General features: G+C 35.5%; 1 long non-coding RNA gene across 2 annotated transcripts in view; it reads left to right on the top strand.

The window, feature by feature from the left end:
* LOC112925607 (uncharacterized) overlaps positions 1–13,768 on the top strand; it is a 39,354-nt gene extending 25,586 nt beyond the window's left edge. The window contains exons 2-4 of one of the 2 annotated variants that reach the window (XR_011995256.1): positions 11,641–11,703; positions 13,141–13,217; positions 13,644–13,768. This is a non-coding gene — a long non-coding RNA (uncharacterized lncRNA). Of the gene's footprint in view, positions 1–11,640; positions 11,704–13,140; positions 13,275–13,643 lie in introns of those variants that run through there. The other variant, XR_011995255.1, reaches the window with a different exon arrangement.
* Positions 13,769–19,803: the final 6,035 nt, after the last annotated feature.

Below are 19,803 nucleotides of genomic sequence, written 5' to 3'. Positions count from 1 at the left end.
AACTCTTTAGAAAGTTCACTTTGAGGGGATCTGGCTGGCTCAGTTGGTGAAGCATGTGACTTTTGATCTCAGAGTTGTGGGTTCAAGCCCCATGCTGGGAGTACTTAAAAATAAAAATCTTAAAAATAATAGATCTCTCTGGTGGCATGGTGGAAAGGAAAAGTCTGGAGGCTATAGCTGATACTCCATCATATCATTTGAGGATCATGCAAAGCCCTTAATAACACTGCCCTTTTTATAATATACAACTTTTCATGTATATAGGGGGCACCTGATAAATATTTCAAGAGCTAATGGATGAAGGAGAAGTTAAAGTTTTAGAAGGAGGGCACACTTTTTGAGGGCTCCTTATGCCATATGCTTCCTTTGTTAGACTGTTAATTTTTCAAGAGCACAATGATCTTATATTGATCATAGGTAATTTTTCTCTCTGTGGTAAATATTATTGGTTTTTAAAAACGCATAAATCATTTAGAGTAGGACATAAAGATCAGCACAGCATCAGAATATTATCTAGGACTAAGCATACTGATCCTACCTTGTAAAGGAATACCAGCTAAACACATGATTCTTGTACTAGGCCCTAAAAGTCCATACTCCCAGGCTTTGTAAAAGTACACTAGACCCTTTTGTATAGCTTATGCATATTTTTAGTGAAGGCCAAACACTATATAGTATTTTATATATAATATGTATATAATACATATATATAATGTATATGTATCTGTATATATATAAATACATAATATATATTATATATTTATATATATAAATATTATAATATAATATAATATTATATTATAATATTATATATTTTAATATATTAATATATATTAATATATATTAATATATTTTATATATATTATTTTATACATTATGTGTATATAATACATATATAATTATACACACACACACAATATATATATATATACAGGGGCACATCCATATTCTTAAAGCCACTCAATTCATTGGACAATCAAGTCTTTAAATTCTTAGCAATTTGGCTTTACAAATTGAAAATTTTTAATTCAACTTTCTTAAGATATAATTTATGGACAATAAAACCCATCCATTTTATGTGTTCCATGAGTTTTGAATACAAAGAAGAAACATGAGCAGATTATAATATTTTAAGTGAACTTCAGAGAAAAAAAGAATATATATATATTTAGACAAAATGTATATACATGTAGGCAAAACAGCCTTAGGTGTCCAACCACCTGGATTCTAATCCAGATTCAACTACTTACTAGCATGACCTTGATCAAGTCTCTTAGTTTTCTGCCTCAACTTCCTCATCCGTGTGGTGGGGATTATAATTGTATTTACCTCCTGGAGTTAGCAAATGCCAGTGCTTCAACACAGTAGTCAATAAAGACTATGTTTTCTTTTGTTAATGTTGTTGCCATTATTATTCTAATAGAGAGGAAGTCCTGGGATGTAAACAGGAATAGAAAGTGAATTGACTGGAATGTAAGTGGAGTAGAAAGAAGCAAGTACTCCTGGGTGACTTGCTGTAGTGCCAAGGGGACTCAAAGCCAGAGAAGAATTATGGCCTCTATTTCTGGAATATTTATTTTTTACTGAAAGATTTTGGAAGAAATTATTTTTCTATTAAAACAGCTACACACATAGTGGAATGCTTTTTCTCTTTTATAACTTTTGTGGAAATGTTTGCCAAGTCCAGAACATATTCACTAGTAACATTTATGTTAAAATTGTTAAAGCACCTCCTATTTTTATATACTATGAATGCTGCCCAAATGTAGAATCTTTGCCATTAGTAAATGTTTATATTTTAGATGAAAAATTTGTTGGAGTAGGGAAAAACGTAATGGGGCATGACCTTGGGGAGATCAAGTCACCAGGAAGAAAAGAGAACTGGACTCTAGTTCTGATTCTATAACTATTTTTGTTGATGTCAACAAACATCAAGATGGGGAATCTTTGTTCTTTTCACTCCTAATTCCCACATGCTGGTAGATCTCAAACTTTAGTGTGTATAGGAATTAAACAGAATGCTTTTTTAAAATGCAGATTCCTTGGCTCCGTGTCCATAAATTCAGATTTGGTAGAAATAAAGCAGAGATCCAGTGATCCATATGAATTCAGGAAACTTGGGTTGAAAGAGGCAGAAATCCAAATCATAAATGAAAGTTTTGTTTCACTTTTTATCTGACTCCCATCAACATATACACACATAAGTTGGAAAATGCAGTGTAAGAAGTGCTTAAGGCATAGTTAGATCTATCTGCTCAAGTAATGTCACCAACTATCTCTTGTTTCTGCTTCCTTCTGTGTCAACTTCTGTTTTAACTTTATTCTTAGTCTAGTTTTCCCTTTACCATATTAAGCTAGTCCCTGCAAGCTTCTATTCTTCTTGATGTAGAAACTCCAACAAAAGTACACTCTTCTTTCTCAAAGTTTCCAGCAAAAGAACTACAGCCAAACTGTATAGGCTGGGATTTGGGGAGGTATTGTTCTCCAAGATAAATTGGGGATAACTTTTCCAGAAATAGGGAATTCTTATTAGACAAACCTATAGATTTTCCATCCTCTACAGTACATTTTCTAGAAGTACTTTCAGCCTACCCACCAGAGCCTGGGAAGGGCTTAGGATACTCAGAGTTTCTGAGCCAGTTGCCTCATACATTTATCCCAGAGTTTTGGGCAAATATTAAATATTTTTATGTGTGTCATGAAGATGATTTGTATGTAGGTCATCTGTGACTTGCACATTGAGAATCAATGGATTTTGAGATCATTTTGGGGTCATCTCGAACACACAATAATATTATTACTTTTAGATCTTCATGAGACAACTTGGAAGCTGAGGTATACAATTGAAAAGGCAGTAAAAGTTCTAGGTATGGTATACAGAAAAGGGAGGCACAGGGCGAGCAGTTGAAACCTGGTTTGACTTGGTTATCAGTTTTGTTTTATTTAGTATTCTTGGACATATGTAGTTTGTTCCATGTAATAGATATAGTCCTAGCCTGGATCTTAGTATGCCTGGCTTCTTTTTAATATTTGGAACATAAATGGATGCATATTATATGGACAATGGAAAGGGGTAAACCAGCAACAGCATGGAAAAGAAAACAGATTTGACTATTAGTCATGAGATATATTTTAGGTATATTACATGCAAGTTTATAGAAGAAGTAAATTCTGATGAATTATTAACTCATTCTTTTAAGTGAGGAAGTTACTTGTATTTTCTTAACTCATTAATAAGGTTAATAAAATAAGTCTGCCTCAACGTTTTAATATTGAGTCATTAGTTTAGTTTCAGATGGCTTCAGATGACCCCACCTCCCCAACTTCCACCTCCACCAAAGTAACCCAATACACAAAAGAAAGTGTTTTCAGCAAATGGTGCTAGGATAACTAGATATCCATACAGAAACAAATGAAAAACCTTGACCCCTACCTCATACCATACACAAAAATTCATTGCCAGTGGATTATAGATCTAAATGTAGAACTAAAACCATAAAGTTTTGGAGGAAAACATTACTTGGAGATAGACAAAAGTTTCTTAGATAAGCCAAAGAAGCAATAGCCATAAAAGAAAGACTAGCTAAATTAAATGTTAAAATTAAGAATCCATCTGAAGGAAAGCAGGGAGAGGAGTATAGCCTAACAACCCATGGTTAAACAATCATTACTACCAGTGAGATTTCCTCTCCTGTGCATTAGTTCAAGTTATTTTGACTTATAAATGATAGAAACTGACTCTGAGCTTAAGCAGAAAGGGAAAAGCACACGAGCTTTTTGTGGAATACAAAGTTAACGGTGCAGTGCGGTTTCAGGAATAAATGCATTCAAGTGCTACAGAGAACCCAGTCATTCCTCTTTCTCCATATTTCTTCTCTTTCTCATGGCAATACAGTCAGTTCCTTCTTCTCCTCAGTTACATAGCAGATCATGATTGCCGCCTGCTCTTGAACCATGGATGTTTCAGTCAAGCCACCCAGAGAAAGGGCCATCATTCTGTCTTCATAGTCTTAGGGATGAGTCTGATTGGCTCATTTGGATCCAGTGACCACCCTTAGTTAATAAACTATGACCAGAGGCAGGATGATATTTAAGAAACATAGCAACTCCTTTTATCCATGAGAATGTAGAGTGAAAAGAAATAGCATTCCAGTTGATATTCTCTCTACACTTCCTCTTTATTAGACAAAAGACAGAGTTGGTCAGTTTTTAATGGTTACTAATTTCAGTGTATTAATATACTATCCCTTTAAGTGTCTAATATCAGCATCTCTGCATCTCTAGTTGACTGATATATATTAAGGACCATAAACAAAATTAGTCTGTTTTAAAAATGGGCACATTTATTTGTAAATTATTAGCCAAGATCTATTCAAATGCAGACATGCTTTGTTCTAGTCTGGATATACAATAAAATTAATTTAAATAACTTTAATCAGCTTCAAAAACAGCAAATTCCAAGACAATTAGGTTAACTTTAAGAACTCATATTTATTGAGTTAACAGATGGTAAATTAAAAAACAATAAAGCTAATTTTTAAAATCATTCATTAAATTAAAAAAACAGACATTTAACAAAACTGTTTTTAAGCTGTTTTTTTTTCATCCCAATATGCATATTTTAAGATTCCAATTTGGGGAAACTTCTGGGAAGACACAAATAAGTTGCAGTATATGAACATTCTTCTGGTGAATTACTTTTAAAGGATTTAGAACCACCTGAAAAAGAATTTTATGAATCAACAATAAAAATAGAAGAAATAAGCATATTCTAGAGAGTGGAAAGAATGAAGAGTCCACTTCATCAATTCCAGTTTGCTCTCTAACATGCTCCTATGGCCTTCTATGTTGCTGGCCCTGACACACTTTGGGATTTTCCTATGCTAGCAGAGTATAAGTCTTTACTGGCCAGCATTGCATTTCCAAAATTTAATGGTCAAGCAGAAGACTTCCCCTTTGATGGCTTCTTGGGCTTTGTGCACCAATGACTTGAAATATATTATAAATGCTAGAAGCTGATCTTCAAGCTTAGAAAAGAGGAATTTTGTGGAAGCACATTAAAGACATGGGGTCTTCTCCTCTTGGGCTCCCACTCTGTTGGATGTCCTTGCAGTTTTTGAAAATGGAACAGTGAACATATATTAGCACATGAAGTATACCAGAAACTGGTTGTTTCCATATGCAAGTTCAATCATTTTTCCCACTTCCTGTGACTTTTATAGATGGAATTGGAGACAGCATCATGGATACATTAAGGTACCTCATTTGCATTATATATGCTATTATTGGCTTTAACATGATGGCATAATTAGAACTATAGTTATATATGTAGAAATCCAGTTACTAATAAAAATATTTGAAATAGATTTGTTTGAATGGCTGGTTGATCAGTTGGTATTATAGATTTTTCTTTACCTTGGAGAGCTACAAACTGTGAGATACTTTATTTTATGGTCCTAGTAACCCATTATCTAAGATCTGGGTTTACTTTACACTCTAAGTCCTACATTACTTGATTGGCAATGTTGAGAATCATATTTACTGGTTTTGATAGACCAACTTATTACTTACAATTTGAGTTTAAAATACTTAGAAATATAAAAATGCATTTATTGAAATTACGGTGGTGAAATTATCTTATTATTGTGCATTTGAAACTACTTAGCCCCAGCCCCTTTTCTCCTTGAAATAATTGTTTTTATAATAACCTTCTGATAATATGAGGCTTTTTAGGAATGTAATTATAACAATATAGCAGGAGGGACTATATTGTTTTTAATTAAACAAGAACAGGTAAAAATAAGAATAGATTATGACTAAATGAAAATTTCAGTAGATGAAATTTCTGTTTTGCAGAAATTAGAGATACAGAAGAAAAACTTCATAACTAATCTATAGGTAAACTTTTACATAATTTTAAGCAAAACAAGCTTGATTCTTTAAGTATTATGCATAGCCAATTATTGGCTCATATATAAAAGCAATGGAAGAATATATTTAAACTCGGAAGGTGTTGAAAGGCATAACAACAAAGAGTACTTTGCAAAAATTGCAAAGAGCTATTGTCTAGATCACTAAGCGTTCAGATATATTAAAAAATCAAGAAAGGAAATTCCAAAAAAAAGCTTAGCGCTGACTAAGAATTGAGGGTCAAGACGAAGTAATAAAGGAATAAAATATAGGTAAAATTGAAGTGAATTAAGAATTGATGTTAGTGACTAGATGTTTTTCTTTACTAAGGGGGAAATGTTTCTAATAAAATAATCCTAAAAGGAGGTTTTTAAATTTTTAAAAGAATAGTCTGTAACTAATAACCACAGTGAGGAAGAGGAGATGGAGAAAACAAAAGCATTAGAGGTTGTTGCTTTATTTTTATTTATTTATTTTTTTAAAGATTTATTTATTTATTTGAGAGAGAGAGAGAGTGCATGCATGAACTAGGGGTAGGGAAGGAGAAGGGGAGGGTGAGCAGAGGGATAGAATCTCAAGCAGAATCCTCAGTGACCAGGAAAGCGCAACATGGGGCTCAGTTTTATAACCCATGAGATCATGACTTGAGCTGAAATCAAGAGTCCAATGCCTAACTGACTGAGCCACCCAGGCACCGCTGTTGCTTTATTTTTAAATCATTGGATAAAAATGCATTTGAGGATAGTTGTGAATAATTTAATATAGATACTAGTTGAATGGGAAGAAGAATATTTTGTAAATAATTGTAGGAGATAAAATAAACAAAACAGTTCAAAAGACAAAATGGAAAGGAAACAATAAGGAATTATTGAAAAGAAAGTATGAAATAAGTGCAATCAAGCTTAAGAAATTATGACAAGTATAAATGTCTTAAATTTTTCTATTCAAATGGAAAGATCTTCACATTAAATTAAAATGAAAGTATTGGGGATCCATGGGTGGCGCAGCGGTTTGGCACCTGCCTTTGGCCCAGGGTGCGATCCTGGAGACCTGGGATCAAATCCCACGTCGGGCTCCCGGTGCATGGAGCCTGCTTCTCCCTCTGCCTGTGTCTCTGCCTCTCTCTCTCTCTCTCTGTGACTATCATAAATAAAAATAAATAAATAAAAATAAATAAATAAAATGAAAGTATTATGATTTGGTGGTGCTTAAGAGTCATACTTAAAGAAAAATGACATGGAGATACTTTTTTAAAGGGCAAATATTTTGCAGCCTAACATGGTCACAAACAGAATTTTTTTCAAAAAAAGTAAATAAGGCAAAAAGGGCTATTTTATAACTATTATTAATGTAATATAAAGGAATAATGGCACTGAAAAATAATGCATTAAATAAGCATAAATCTAAAATAATTTAACATGCTTTTTAAAAATGCAATAGAGCTCATTGTAGCAAAAAAATGAAAATAATGTATTCCCAAACAGTGCAAAACTTAACAAAGTTAGAAACTAAACTAATGAACATTTCATATTCTTAAATAGGAAATAAATGGTTATTTTCATAGATTGTTTTGTAAAGCATTGGATAAAATTTAATACTTATTCCTGATAAAGTGATAAAAAGAAAAAATAGACTATTTTTAGCATAATAAATATTTTTAACTAATAGTCAATATTAAAATAATGTAAAAATACTAGAAATATATATGTTTAAAAACAGGGGTGGGGTAGAAGTTGGCATAATGGTTCTGTCATAATAATGTTATTAAACATTATTTTTAAAGCCCTTATCAGCATAATAAAACATACTAAAGAAAGAGGACCTCAGGACACCCAGGTGGCCCAGTCAGTTAAGTATCTGCCTTCAGCTCAGGTCATAGTCCTGGTGTCCTAGCATGGAGCCCTGAGAGGGACTCCCTTCTCAGCGGGGAATCTGCTTCTCCCTCTCCCTCTACTCCTTCTCACCCCACTCGTATCCTTGCTCTCTCTCTCTTTCTCTCTCTCTCTCAAATAAATAAATAAAATCTTTAAAAAAATAATGAAGAAAAAAGACCTATAAAGAATGAAAAAATAGACAAAAGAAAAAAAATAAAGACAAAAAAAAAGAAAAAAAAATAATAAAGAAAAAAGACCTATAAAGAATGAAAAAATAGACAAAAGAAAAAAAATAAAGACAAAGAAAAAAAAATAGACTGGAAAAATATTTTTATAGCTTGAAAACCCAAAGAAGTGAACAAAAATAAGAATAGACAATAAATTAGTAAAATATTACAGACATATGACTATTAACATAAATCAGTAATATTTATAAATATTAGCAACCATTAGCTTAAATGTAAACCTCTAAGAGAGATTTATTTTACAAAGCAACAAAATATATAAAACTCTGACCGTAAACAGAAATATGTTACCTATGTAAATAAAACTTTTTGAGAGCTATAAAAATATTAAATTAATCAAAATATTGGTTTCTGGCTTAAAAAATAACACTTTTAAAATTGTTAATTCTTTCCAAAGTATAGACTTAATGGGAATTCTAGTAATAATGTGTCTTTTGTTTTTCACATTTTGAGGTAATGGTGAGAGGAATGTGATTTTTACATAAATCTGGAAAAAGAAAGTAGGCAAGAATAGTAGAAATCAGTTCTGAGAAAGAAAAGTAATGGAGACAGACAAATCTTATCAAATATTAAAATATATTATAAAGTTATAATAATTAAAACCATGTGATACTGGCATTAAAATAAAAAGGCAAAATATGTGGTCAAAATAAATTATATCTTATATAATAATGAAATATTTCATAATGTCAGAACACAACTCAATGGGAAAGGAAAATATTTTATAATATATGGACTGATTAACTGAAAAAAATCAATTTATATACTCATGGTACACGTATAATAAAGTAGCGAAACTCAAACTATAGAAAGCCTAAAGGAATTTGTTTTATAGGCTTAGGATGCTGTAACAAATTGCAAAGTAAAGATAAAATAGGTTTGGTTATATTAAGACAGGAATAAAACAAACAGTAGGCTAGATACAATTATTTGAACATAACAAAAGGGTTAGTAATCATATTATTAACAGTATCTCATACAAACTCCACAGCTAAGAACTAATACATGAGATAAGAATAGAATCGTATTTAGTCAACATATGAGATAAGACTAAAATCACATTTCACAAAAGATGAAATATAACACATTTGCAAACAAAAACATTCAGCCTTAGTAATAATCAATTGAATATACACTCAAACAAAAATAAGCTGTATTTAGGTTTAATCAATTATTTTAAAATTAATGTCAAGGATTTACATTCCCAGCTGTTATGGATTATTTTCATTTAGATCAACTTATCCTCTGAGAGAAAGTGGAAAACCTGCATAAAATCTGGCAAATATTTGTTTAAAAGCATCCCAGAGACTCAAGACAGAGAGGGCTTGAGAAGTGGAGAACCCAGAGTGCAGAGAATCCATAAGAGATCTCACTTTCCTAACTGTTAGAAGCTAAAGTAAAATACCACTTGACAAAGACATGATCACCCAGATGCTCAAATTATCTCTACAATTTTTCATACATAATGTCTGGCAATAAAATCACTAGCCATACCTACAGGCCAGATAATAGACTTTAAAATATCTGTGACTAATAAATTAACAAAATTAGGCAAGAAGACAGGGAATTCCAGCGTATTACTGGTAATTATGGATAAAAATCAAATGGAAATTCTGGAATTGAGAAATGAACTGACAAATTTAAAATTCAATGGATGGGTTTAAGAGCAGATTAGAAACAGCAACAGCTGAAGAACAGATTGATGAACTGGAACACAAAGCAATAGAAGGTTTAATGTTAAACCTATGCTGGAAAATCGTTTCTTCTTACATAACTGGTGGCATATAAATCTATATAACACTTTTTGGAACTGCTTTGGCAATGTAAATTAGATATTAGAACAAAAAAAGATTCATATCTTTTGACTCAGTAATCTTATGTCTAGGAAATAATTTTTTAATGTAATTATTTTATGTATAAAGATGTTCACTACAGACTTACTTAGGATATTAATACCTGTGCAGACAATGTTTAAGTGCATTACTTCAATTACTGTAATTAATTCTCACAAAAACCCAAGTAGGTAGAGGTAGTTACCAACTAATATCCTCATTTTACAGATAAGAAAACTGAAACATTGAGATGTCGAGTAGCTTGCTCAAGATTACATAGCTAGTGAGTAGAGAAACAAACATTTGAACCAGGCTCTCTGGCTCCACAGCCTACACTTGAATTTGCCCTGGGCTGTTGGAAGCAGCCTAAATAGCTAACAACTGGAGACTTGCCAATGAGTAATATATCTAGTCTATGTAATATTATGCAGGTATTAAAAATAAACATCATGAACACTTTTAATAGCATAGGAAATATTTCTGATATAATATGAAAAGAATCAAAATCCTAGAATTACAACAGATAAAAAATGCATATAAATATGATTGAAAGCAAATATCCCCAAAGCTAATGATAATTATGGAAATTAGTAGCACATCTTCCTTTTCTCTTCTTCCATATTTCATTTTCTCAAAATTTTAATGTGTGATTTATATACATATATATATATATAATTTTGCTTCATATATAAAATACCACTGTATATATATATATATGAAAAAGCAGTAGAGTATATTGGGTAAGAGCCCAGGCTCTGGGGCCAGACTGCCTGTGTCACTACTTACTAGGTGTGTGACCTTGGGCAGGTTGTTGAACTTTTGTTTCTAAGTTTCCAAGCTTATCCTGTAAAATGAGGATAATGATAGTAATTATCTCATAGTGTGATTGTGAAGATTAAATATGCTTAAAATGTATTTAGAACTGTGTTTGAAAGTTAAATATGTAAGCATGATCTAGTATGGTTACTGTTATTTTACAAAGAAACCTCATTTTAGACCAGACAGAATGACAATTCCCTCCTGCCAGTCCTTTGATATGCACGCACATTAGCAACAGGTTTTGTTTCTATATATAGATCCTTGTCCTTACTATGAATTCCCCAATGCAGAGATGTCTAGGAACCAAGATCCATTGGCTGAGGAAGCACTTCTGAACCCTTTCCAAGAAGCAGTGATAATCAAATGTCTGATGTTTTCTATTTTAGAAAAGTTCAGCTTCCCTGCTTGTGTCTTATCTCTGAGGACCAGAGTGATTGAAACTGCCCCTCAAAGCCAATATTATATTAACATAATCGTCAGTGATTTAGAGAAAATATTTATCTATTTCCCCAATTTTTATCCTTTGCTGGATGAATGACTTTTTACTGGCTCCCTGATCTGACAGTCTGAATAATAATAGAAGGTTGTTTATGAAATGGGACATTTGTCGTATCTTGAGTTTTCTGAATTGAACACTCCGGGGGCCTGAAAATGTGCTTTGAAACTTTTTTCCACCTGACAGATCCAAAAAGTTTGGAAGATTTTTATGGAATTTCTTCATTCCTTGAAACAGTTTCATTGAAATTGTTTTTTTAAAAAAAAGTCTAGATGCCAAGATTTACTGTTAGTTGTCTTAATGGCTAATGAAATGGTAAGATCTTGCAATAACTCTTGCCAATTAAAAATTAACAGGTGCTTGCCAGGTAAAATATTGCAGTACCTGTAAGAGGAAAGGATGCAATTTGGTATTTCATACATTTGTGAGAACAATCACCTTTGATGTGTCTATCTGGTTTTCAGGATGTTGTAGGTCTCTGCTCTTGTAAGACTTTGGCTGCAGAATCCCGGGATGAGCCCTCCTAGGTGAGTTATCTATTTCCCAAATGCTGTCTGTCTCCTACCTGCCTATGTCAAGGCCCTGTTATGTTCATTAGCAATGTCCTTTGGTTAAACTCTAAGAATTCTCAGCTCTATGATATGGTAAATGTCTAACAAATTGCTTTAATATCTTAGCTTTATGTTGTTGCTAAAGTCATTGTTCCTTTTGGGGTTATTCATGGAACTGGATCTATCTCTGGATTTATCTACCCCATCCCCACTTTCTTCCAGGATTTACCACAAACCTTTCCTGCTCTCTTTCCTAATAGGCATGTTCTGTTATAACACAATACCACTTGTTAAGAGAGATTCACTGTCTAAGTGACAGGCCAGCATTTCACAATTAGTGATGACTGGTCACATGGTATTAGTGAAATTCCTTTCCCCTTTTGCAATGGATCAAAAGATTCAACAAATGGTGAATCAATGACAAGGCAATAATAAGGTGAGAGATTATGTTACTAAAAGATGACCTCAAGATTATTACTACAATGAATTCATTTCTTATGTAGATAAATGCTGGACAATTTATATTATAAATTATAAATATAATAAATTATAGTAAAATATAGTAAATATAAATTATAGTAAAATTATAGTAAAACTAGAGGTGATTTCATGTGTTCATAATTGCCACATGAGGTTAAATAGAATTGGGTATGGTCCCCTCTCTAACATGCCACCAGTGTCTGAATTTGGGGGAATTGTTAAACAGTTGGGGGCTTCAGTATCTCCAGTTGAAAACAGGAGCAATGGTATTTATCTGGTAGGTTATGAAGGCAAAATGTCATAACACAAAACACCTGACACCCTGCAATCACTTCACTCCCTACTGCTATTTAGGGAGATAGAGAATAGAGATAGCACAGAACTCTACTTTTGTCTTCAAATATATTATTCTTCATTGATTATCTAATGAATATAACCATTGACTCAGAAAGTAGGTAGAATTTTCATCTCCAACCTTTATTCTTTTTTCATTTCTTAGAGTTTCAATGGGCATATACTATAAGCTAAGAGCTGAGTGCTATGGGAGACATAAAGAAGAGTGAGGTATTGATCCTATTCTCATGGAGACTGGGATCTAGAAAGAGAAGTTCTATATTTTTTAAAAATGCCAGTAGAGAGACAAAGTGTTGTCTTCATTTATTGGAAGGAGAAATTATTTTAACTAGAGTTATCACAGACAGCTTCATGGAGGAGATAGTGACAGATTAGGCTTTAAAGAAGAAATACAATTTGCGCTGCAGGGAGAGGGGATACAGTGAACCAAGACTGAAGTAGTGTGATTGGGTGGAAAAAAATACTAACATGGGACTGGAAAAACATGGGTTGGCAATACCTTGGTTGAACTACTTCCTGGACATCAATTTCTTTATCTGTGAAATGTGTAAAATAATCTCTGTTCCATTGGTCTTTCAGGGGTCTGGAGAAGATCAAAGGGGAGCTTGCATGTGAGTTCTCTTTGGAAACCCTGAAGCACTGTGTGAATGAAAATGGTAAATTTTTTCTCTCTTACCTTGTACCATAAGCTCCATGAGAGGATTTGACGGGATCAGTTACATTGGTCTTTAAAAAACTGTTTGATGAAGTGTATCAATAAAATCACACTATGAACCTAAAATATTTACAATTTTTATTTGCCAATTATATGTCAATAAAGAGGGGGGATTTTTGATAAAACAGTGAGCCATTGACTGAGTGAATGAATCCATGATTATTATGGACTGAACATTTGCTTCCCCCCCAAATTCATATGTTGAAATCCCACCCCCTAATGTGGTAGTATTAGGAAGTGGGGCCTTTGGGAGGTAATTCTGTTTATATGAGGTCATGAGGAGGGAGCCCCATGATAGAATTAGTGCTCTTACAAGAAGAGGAGGAGACACCGGCATTTTCTCTCTCCACCATGTGATGATACATAGAGTGAGAATGCAGCCATCTGCAAAGCCAAGAAGAGGGCCCTCACCAAGAACTGAATCTACTGGTACCTTGATCTTGGACTTCCCAGCCATCAGAACTGTGAACAATAAATGTCTTGTTTAAGCCATCTAGGTGTGGTGTTTTGTTACAGTAGCCTGAGCAGACTAAGAGGGTAAGTGAGTAAATAAATGAATGAAACAAAACAAAAGCACAGAGTGGGAAAACATATAATATGAACAAGGAATAAAGGGTTGTCTTTGAAAATATGTGGTAGAGCTGGGTGTTAGGAGTGTAACCCCTAGCTGGGTGGATGCGTGGAATGCAGTGGACCAGCAGCAACAGTATCACCTAAAAAGTCATTAGAAAAGCAAGTTCCTGGGTCCCAACCAAGGCCCACGGAATCTGAAACTCAGGGGCAGGGCCAGCAATCTGTTTTGTCAGTACCTCTTGGTTTTGGTCAAGGTCAAGTGGTACCCAATGGTTGGTTCATTCTGGTGCAAGGTAAATTTTTGAGAACCATTGCTTTGTACTAACATGCGGAGTTTGGAAATTTTTCTGCTGTAAATTCAGTGCTAATGAAGGTTTTTAGCTGGGGATGGATATAATCAGAGCTGTATTTCTAGGATGATGAGGCATGAAGCTTTGCCTAAAAGAATTTATAGCTTCAGTGTAGAAAAGCACCATTGGAAATACTAGAAAACACATTGTATTTCAAGCCCCAGAGTGAAAGATTTTGATTTTTCCTGATTCCAGATAATATCCACATTATCAGCTAAAAGGTGAAACAGAGCAGGCATTGCTCCCAGGCGCCAGAGAAACCTGCTTGGTCTACAGAGACCAGGCAGGATGAGAAAGTTTCTGTGAAAACACATGAGTTGACTGTCAAATATGGTCCTAATTGATCTTAGAGAGGCCTCTTAGTCCTGACCAGCTGTGGGAATGCATGAAATGGAACCTTCCATACCAAGATAGATGGGCAACTCTTCCTAATGCCTGGCCTACCTAGCTACACTGGCTGAAAATGCAGCTCTGTATTTAGGGTTGGTGGAGACAGGTCTGGCAAAGGGTAGGGCATAATGTGGAGGAGAAATGAAGAGCCTCAAGGGAAAGCAGCTTTCTCTAGAAAGAGTCTAGAAGCCCAAGATACAAGTGTCCAGTGGGGAGAGAGTAGGGAGGAGAAGGATAAGGGCTGTTCCAAGTGGTTTATGACTACTGGGATGACCAATCACCTGGGTTTGCCCAGGACTCAGGATGTTCAGGACAATCCCCATCAAACCAGGGCAGTCGGTCACCCTACAACTATGCTCCCTCAGCTGTGTTGAAGACCTGGGGAGAAATCCTTGTGAAAGCAGAAAAATCACTGCTCTAAACCTTATTTCTCAAAACATTGTCTACGGACTGGCAACATCAGTATCACCTGGGAGCTTGTTAGAAATGCAGCTCCTCAGGCCCACCCTAAACCTACCGGATCAGACCTGCTTGACAGCAAGAGGCCCAGGTGATTTGCAAGCACACAGGTTGAGAAAGACTGCCTTACAAGGTCCTGTGAGCCTGGGTGGCATCCCGCAGTGAGAAAATGCAGCAGTGGTAGCACTGCTGGGGAGCAGAGAGAATTTCTTGCCAGAGATCTAGCTAATGCCCAAGTTGACCAGATCCTAAGCTGAAACTGCGTCAACCCCACCTGAGAAGGAGCAGAAGCACGGAGAAAATTCTGTCCTAGGGGTACCACGAATTGAAAGCAGCGAGGGAAAAGGACAGATGACACAAAATAGCCAAGAAGGGCCTCCTGAGCTATTACTAGTAGCAGTTGTAGGAATGTAGGAAAGCCAGAAATCCAGCAATTATGTGGAGAGGAAAGCTAGAGAAATATTCTTCTGTTCCTATACCACAACCCTGTTTTGGTAAACAACAACAACGACGACAATGTAGGCTGGGAAATGAATTATGCTTGAAAATGTGGAGTCATAGCACTGTGGGTAAGCTTTCAGAGAAAGATAGAAAAAGGATCACCCATTAAAAGTACTCGGCTTTAGCATCTTGGCCTCACTCACTTGCGTATCACTCAGATATGCAAAGCAAGTTCAGTTTTCTTTCTTTTTCTCTACCTGGTCTGATCTTCGTGGGCTCCAGCTCTGCATTCTAGCAGGAATAATTTGCACTTAATTAATAGTGTTTCATTTTCCTCCAGCTTGAGCATAATTCTTTGACTTTAAACATTCTAACCAGTGGTTCTTAAACTCAAACATGCAGCAGAATCACCTAGAGGGCATGTTAAAACACAGATTGCTGGGCCCACCCCCAGGGTTTTTGACTCGGTACATCTGGTAGAAACTTAGAATTTGCATTTCTAAGGAGTTCCCAGTTGATGCTGATATTATTGGTCCAGGGAACACACTTTACAACCTCTGATTCAAGCTATTCAGCATTTTATTACCGTCCAAAGGTGATGATTTCAAAAATCTTCGATTAATACTTCTCAAATTGGTTGATCTTTCTGTTGTAGCTTGGATCAAATACATGGTCCTCATGTGTATGACCAGTATGCGGCTTGTGTTACGGGCAACTTGCACTGCCAGTTCAACACATCTGAACTGGGCTGTATCTTGTTCAACAAGACAAATCCTCTGGTCACATACTAGGATGTCCTGGCAATGTCGTGATAAAAGTTTCTAAATACCAACTCTTACTTGTATTTATCTCAGTTCAGACCAGTGATAGTTTGTGGACTGGCATGGGCCCACGGACCACATTTTGAATAACGCTGTTTAGATGACCCAGTCTTTCTCAGGTTCTTTACCCCCCTCTTTCTTCTCTTTGCCAAGATAGCATTTGAGTATACAGGGTGGGGGCGACTAGGGTGTATTATTTTATCCTTGTGGCACCTTTGTACCATACACCATCCTCTAGATACTCAATGCTCCTCAGATTAATTTTTTTTCTCTGGAATGGGGATGACTGAAATGCAAGGAGGTCCCATCTGATCTTTAGGAATGATGTGTGCTGCCATAGCCCTGAACGTTTCCAGTAGTAGCTAAGTTCCATCCCCATGGCCTCTTTCCCTGCTCCTAGATAGCTGCTAGTCTACCAGTTATCTCCTGGAAAGTAAGAAGATGCAGAGACTCCTATTTCCCACATAAAGGCCATTAGGAGGCAGGAATGCCTTCGTTTTTCTTTAAAAAAACAAAACAAAACAAAAAAAAAACCATTTTATTTATTTGAGAGAGCAAGAGGAGGGGCAGAGGGAGAGGGAGAGGAGAAAGAATCTCAAACCGACTCTGTGCTGAGCACAGAACCGCACACCAGGCTTGATCTTATGACCTGAGCCCAAATCAAGAATAGGACGTTTAACCAACTGAGCTACCCAGGTGCCCTGGCAGGGATGCCTTCTAAGTCCTATGCATCCATCCACCTGCTGCCACCTCTGTACAATTGCCTCTAAGCACCACGGGATGTGGTGCTGAGCCAAACAGTCAAAATCCCCTAGAAGCGGATAGCCCCGGTGGCGCAGCGGTTTGGCGCCGCCTGCAGCCTGGGGTGTGATCCTGGAGACCTGGGATCGAGTCCCACATCAGGTTCTCTGCGTGGAGCCTGCTTCTCCCTCTGTCTGTGTCTCTGCCCCTCTCTCTCTGTGTCTATGAATAAAAAAATAAAATCTTTAAAAAAAAAATCCCCTAGAAGCAGTGGAGGGCTGGTGGAGCTCATAACCTCGCCAACTGTTAGTTTTTCAGGAATTTTGGACTCCAGTTGTTCAACATGGCCATTATTAAAAATTAACTGATAAGAACATACATTTAAACAAGTTATATTGAAGGCAAAGGTAATTAATACTCAAAATCATCACCTCCTATTTATTTTACTACATTGGACTATTAACCTATGTTTAGCGAATGTGTGTGGTAGAAATCCCATATAATAATTTACTACTACACAGCTTTCCTAAGCTCTGTTCAGTGATATCATGTTGATGGCTTCAAATCAGCCATGGTAGAAGTATTTACACCAAGGAAATGAGCAAACATTACAAATCAGGGCTCCATTCTCCCTCATCTCTGCATCCCCAAGGTCAGTTGTTAAACATCTACCAACATACTGTTGCTTAGAGCCGAAATTGGGAGTGAGCCTCTAACCCAATGGCCTCCAGTCACCCTTTACTTACCTAGATATTACAAAATTGCTCTTCCCCTGAAGATTCACCCCTAAAAGGTGTATGTGGAAAGATATTGATTACTAGAACTCTGATATCATCTTATCTACTTGCCTTACTTCTGTCTCCCATCTTTCCCTACTGTCTCTTCAGACCAGAAGGAGCAATCTTCTGGCTTTTTATTTCCTCCACAGCTTATCCTTATACAGTAAGGGTAAATATTCATGGCCTAACATTACCTGGCGTTCTTCCTCAAAAAACCTATACATTTAGTCTAATCACGAGAAAATATGAGATCTCATTGAGGGACCTTGTATGAAACTTCTCCCTAATCCTCTTCAAAACTGTAAGATCATGAAAGACAAGGAAAGAAACAATCAAAGGTTAGAAAAGGAGACTAATGTACCAGGTTCAATGTGGTATCCTAGACTAGACCCTGGAAAAGAAAGAAAATTGGTAGAAAAACTGGGGAGATCCAAATAAAGTCTGAGTATTGTACCAATGTTAATTTCTTAATTCCAATTATTGTATCATTGTCCAGAAAACATTAACATTATATGAAGCTGGGTGTAGGATATATGAGAACCCTATACTATACTCTTCTGTAAATACACAATTATTTCCAAGTAAAACTAAAGAAGGGAAAAATTCATGACCTAGGTAATAGGTGGAAATAGATAATCTTTTCTATTCTATGTAAAAAAACTTATGATCTGCATCCACCTGCTTTGTGATATGCAAAAGGGGGGAAAGATAGGGACGGTAGAAAATCTTTTTTTCTTAATAAAGCTTGACTTTCAATTGTTTTATCTTTCGCAAAATAAAAAAAATTTTTTTTGAATGTTGTAGGCTGAGCATTAACTCTTTCTTTCCCCTTCTTTATAATCTTGCGGTAATAAAACAAATCCCCCTACCCTGAAAGTGGTGTCTTCAGACAACAAAAGAGGTCAAATACATAGAAAATAGGTTAATATAAATTACCTTTATAAATAGGTTAATATAAATATTACCTTTATTTTATGTGGATCTAAAAATGGGCCACTGGTCACACGGCTATGTTTCTTTCTAAGTGGAAAGATAGCCAGGAAGAAAAATCCCTGTAAAGGAAAGAGTGAATGTGCTCTAAGGCAATGCTTCTCAAACTTTAATTTGCATTTGCTTCATTTAGAGATCTTGTTAAAATGCAGATTCCTTTTCAGTAGGTTTGGGGTGGGGACTCCAAATTAGTCTGATTTTCTAGTAAGTTCCCAGATGATGCCATGCTGCTGATCTCTGAGTAACAAGAGTCAAAGGCCCTTTCTGAGGAATTTCCTCTTCCCTTGGCACAGGAGGCATAAGAAAAGTGCTTACTGGCCAGATGCTTAAAGACACATAGGAAATGCACAGTACCTCTGTAAGACCAAAAATAAAATAAACCAGTTAAAACGAAGAAGAAACATATTGATCAAAATATGACATTATTGCACATACTGAGATGGGGTAAAGAAGGACTATTCAGGAGGTTACTGGACATGTAAAGCTGCTTTTGAAGTTTAATTTGAAGCCCCAACTAAAAGTCATTTATGTAGTCATTCCCTTTCACTACATAAGAAAAATTCAATTAAAGAGGAAACACAGCTTTTGGAATTCCTGAGTTGTACAGTGCCAATTTACACGATCTCTTCCCTCCTCCAGAAGTTTCTAAGGATTATAGTTCCTGGAAAATAATAAATCATTTTTTCAATGCATACTCTAAATCTACAAAAAAGTTCTTGCAAAATTTTAAGCTAGAAAAACGGGTAATTTGCCTGTATTGAAGAGACAACTCATGCCAGTCAAAACACCATTACTAGGGGGGTAAAGTGTTATTTATGCACATGTGCATGTTTTTACCCCCACATCATCAGGAGTTTCCAAGGTGTAACATGCACTTCAGAGTCTCTCTCAGCATGGAAACTAATGTTTTTCTGGAAGACTTCCTCGGTGGTCTCGTAGACCCTCTGGCGATCTTATACGGGAATTTATAAATGTTGTGATGA

The sequence above is a fragment of the Vulpes vulpes genome, chromosome 11 (genome assembly GCF_048418805.1).
Source record: "Vulpes vulpes isolate BD-2025 chromosome 11, VulVul3, whole genome shotgun sequence".
NCBI lineage: Eukaryota > Metazoa > Chordata > Mammalia > Carnivora > Canidae > Vulpes > Vulpes vulpes.
This window is presented reverse-complemented; position numbering and strand designations above follow the sequence as displayed.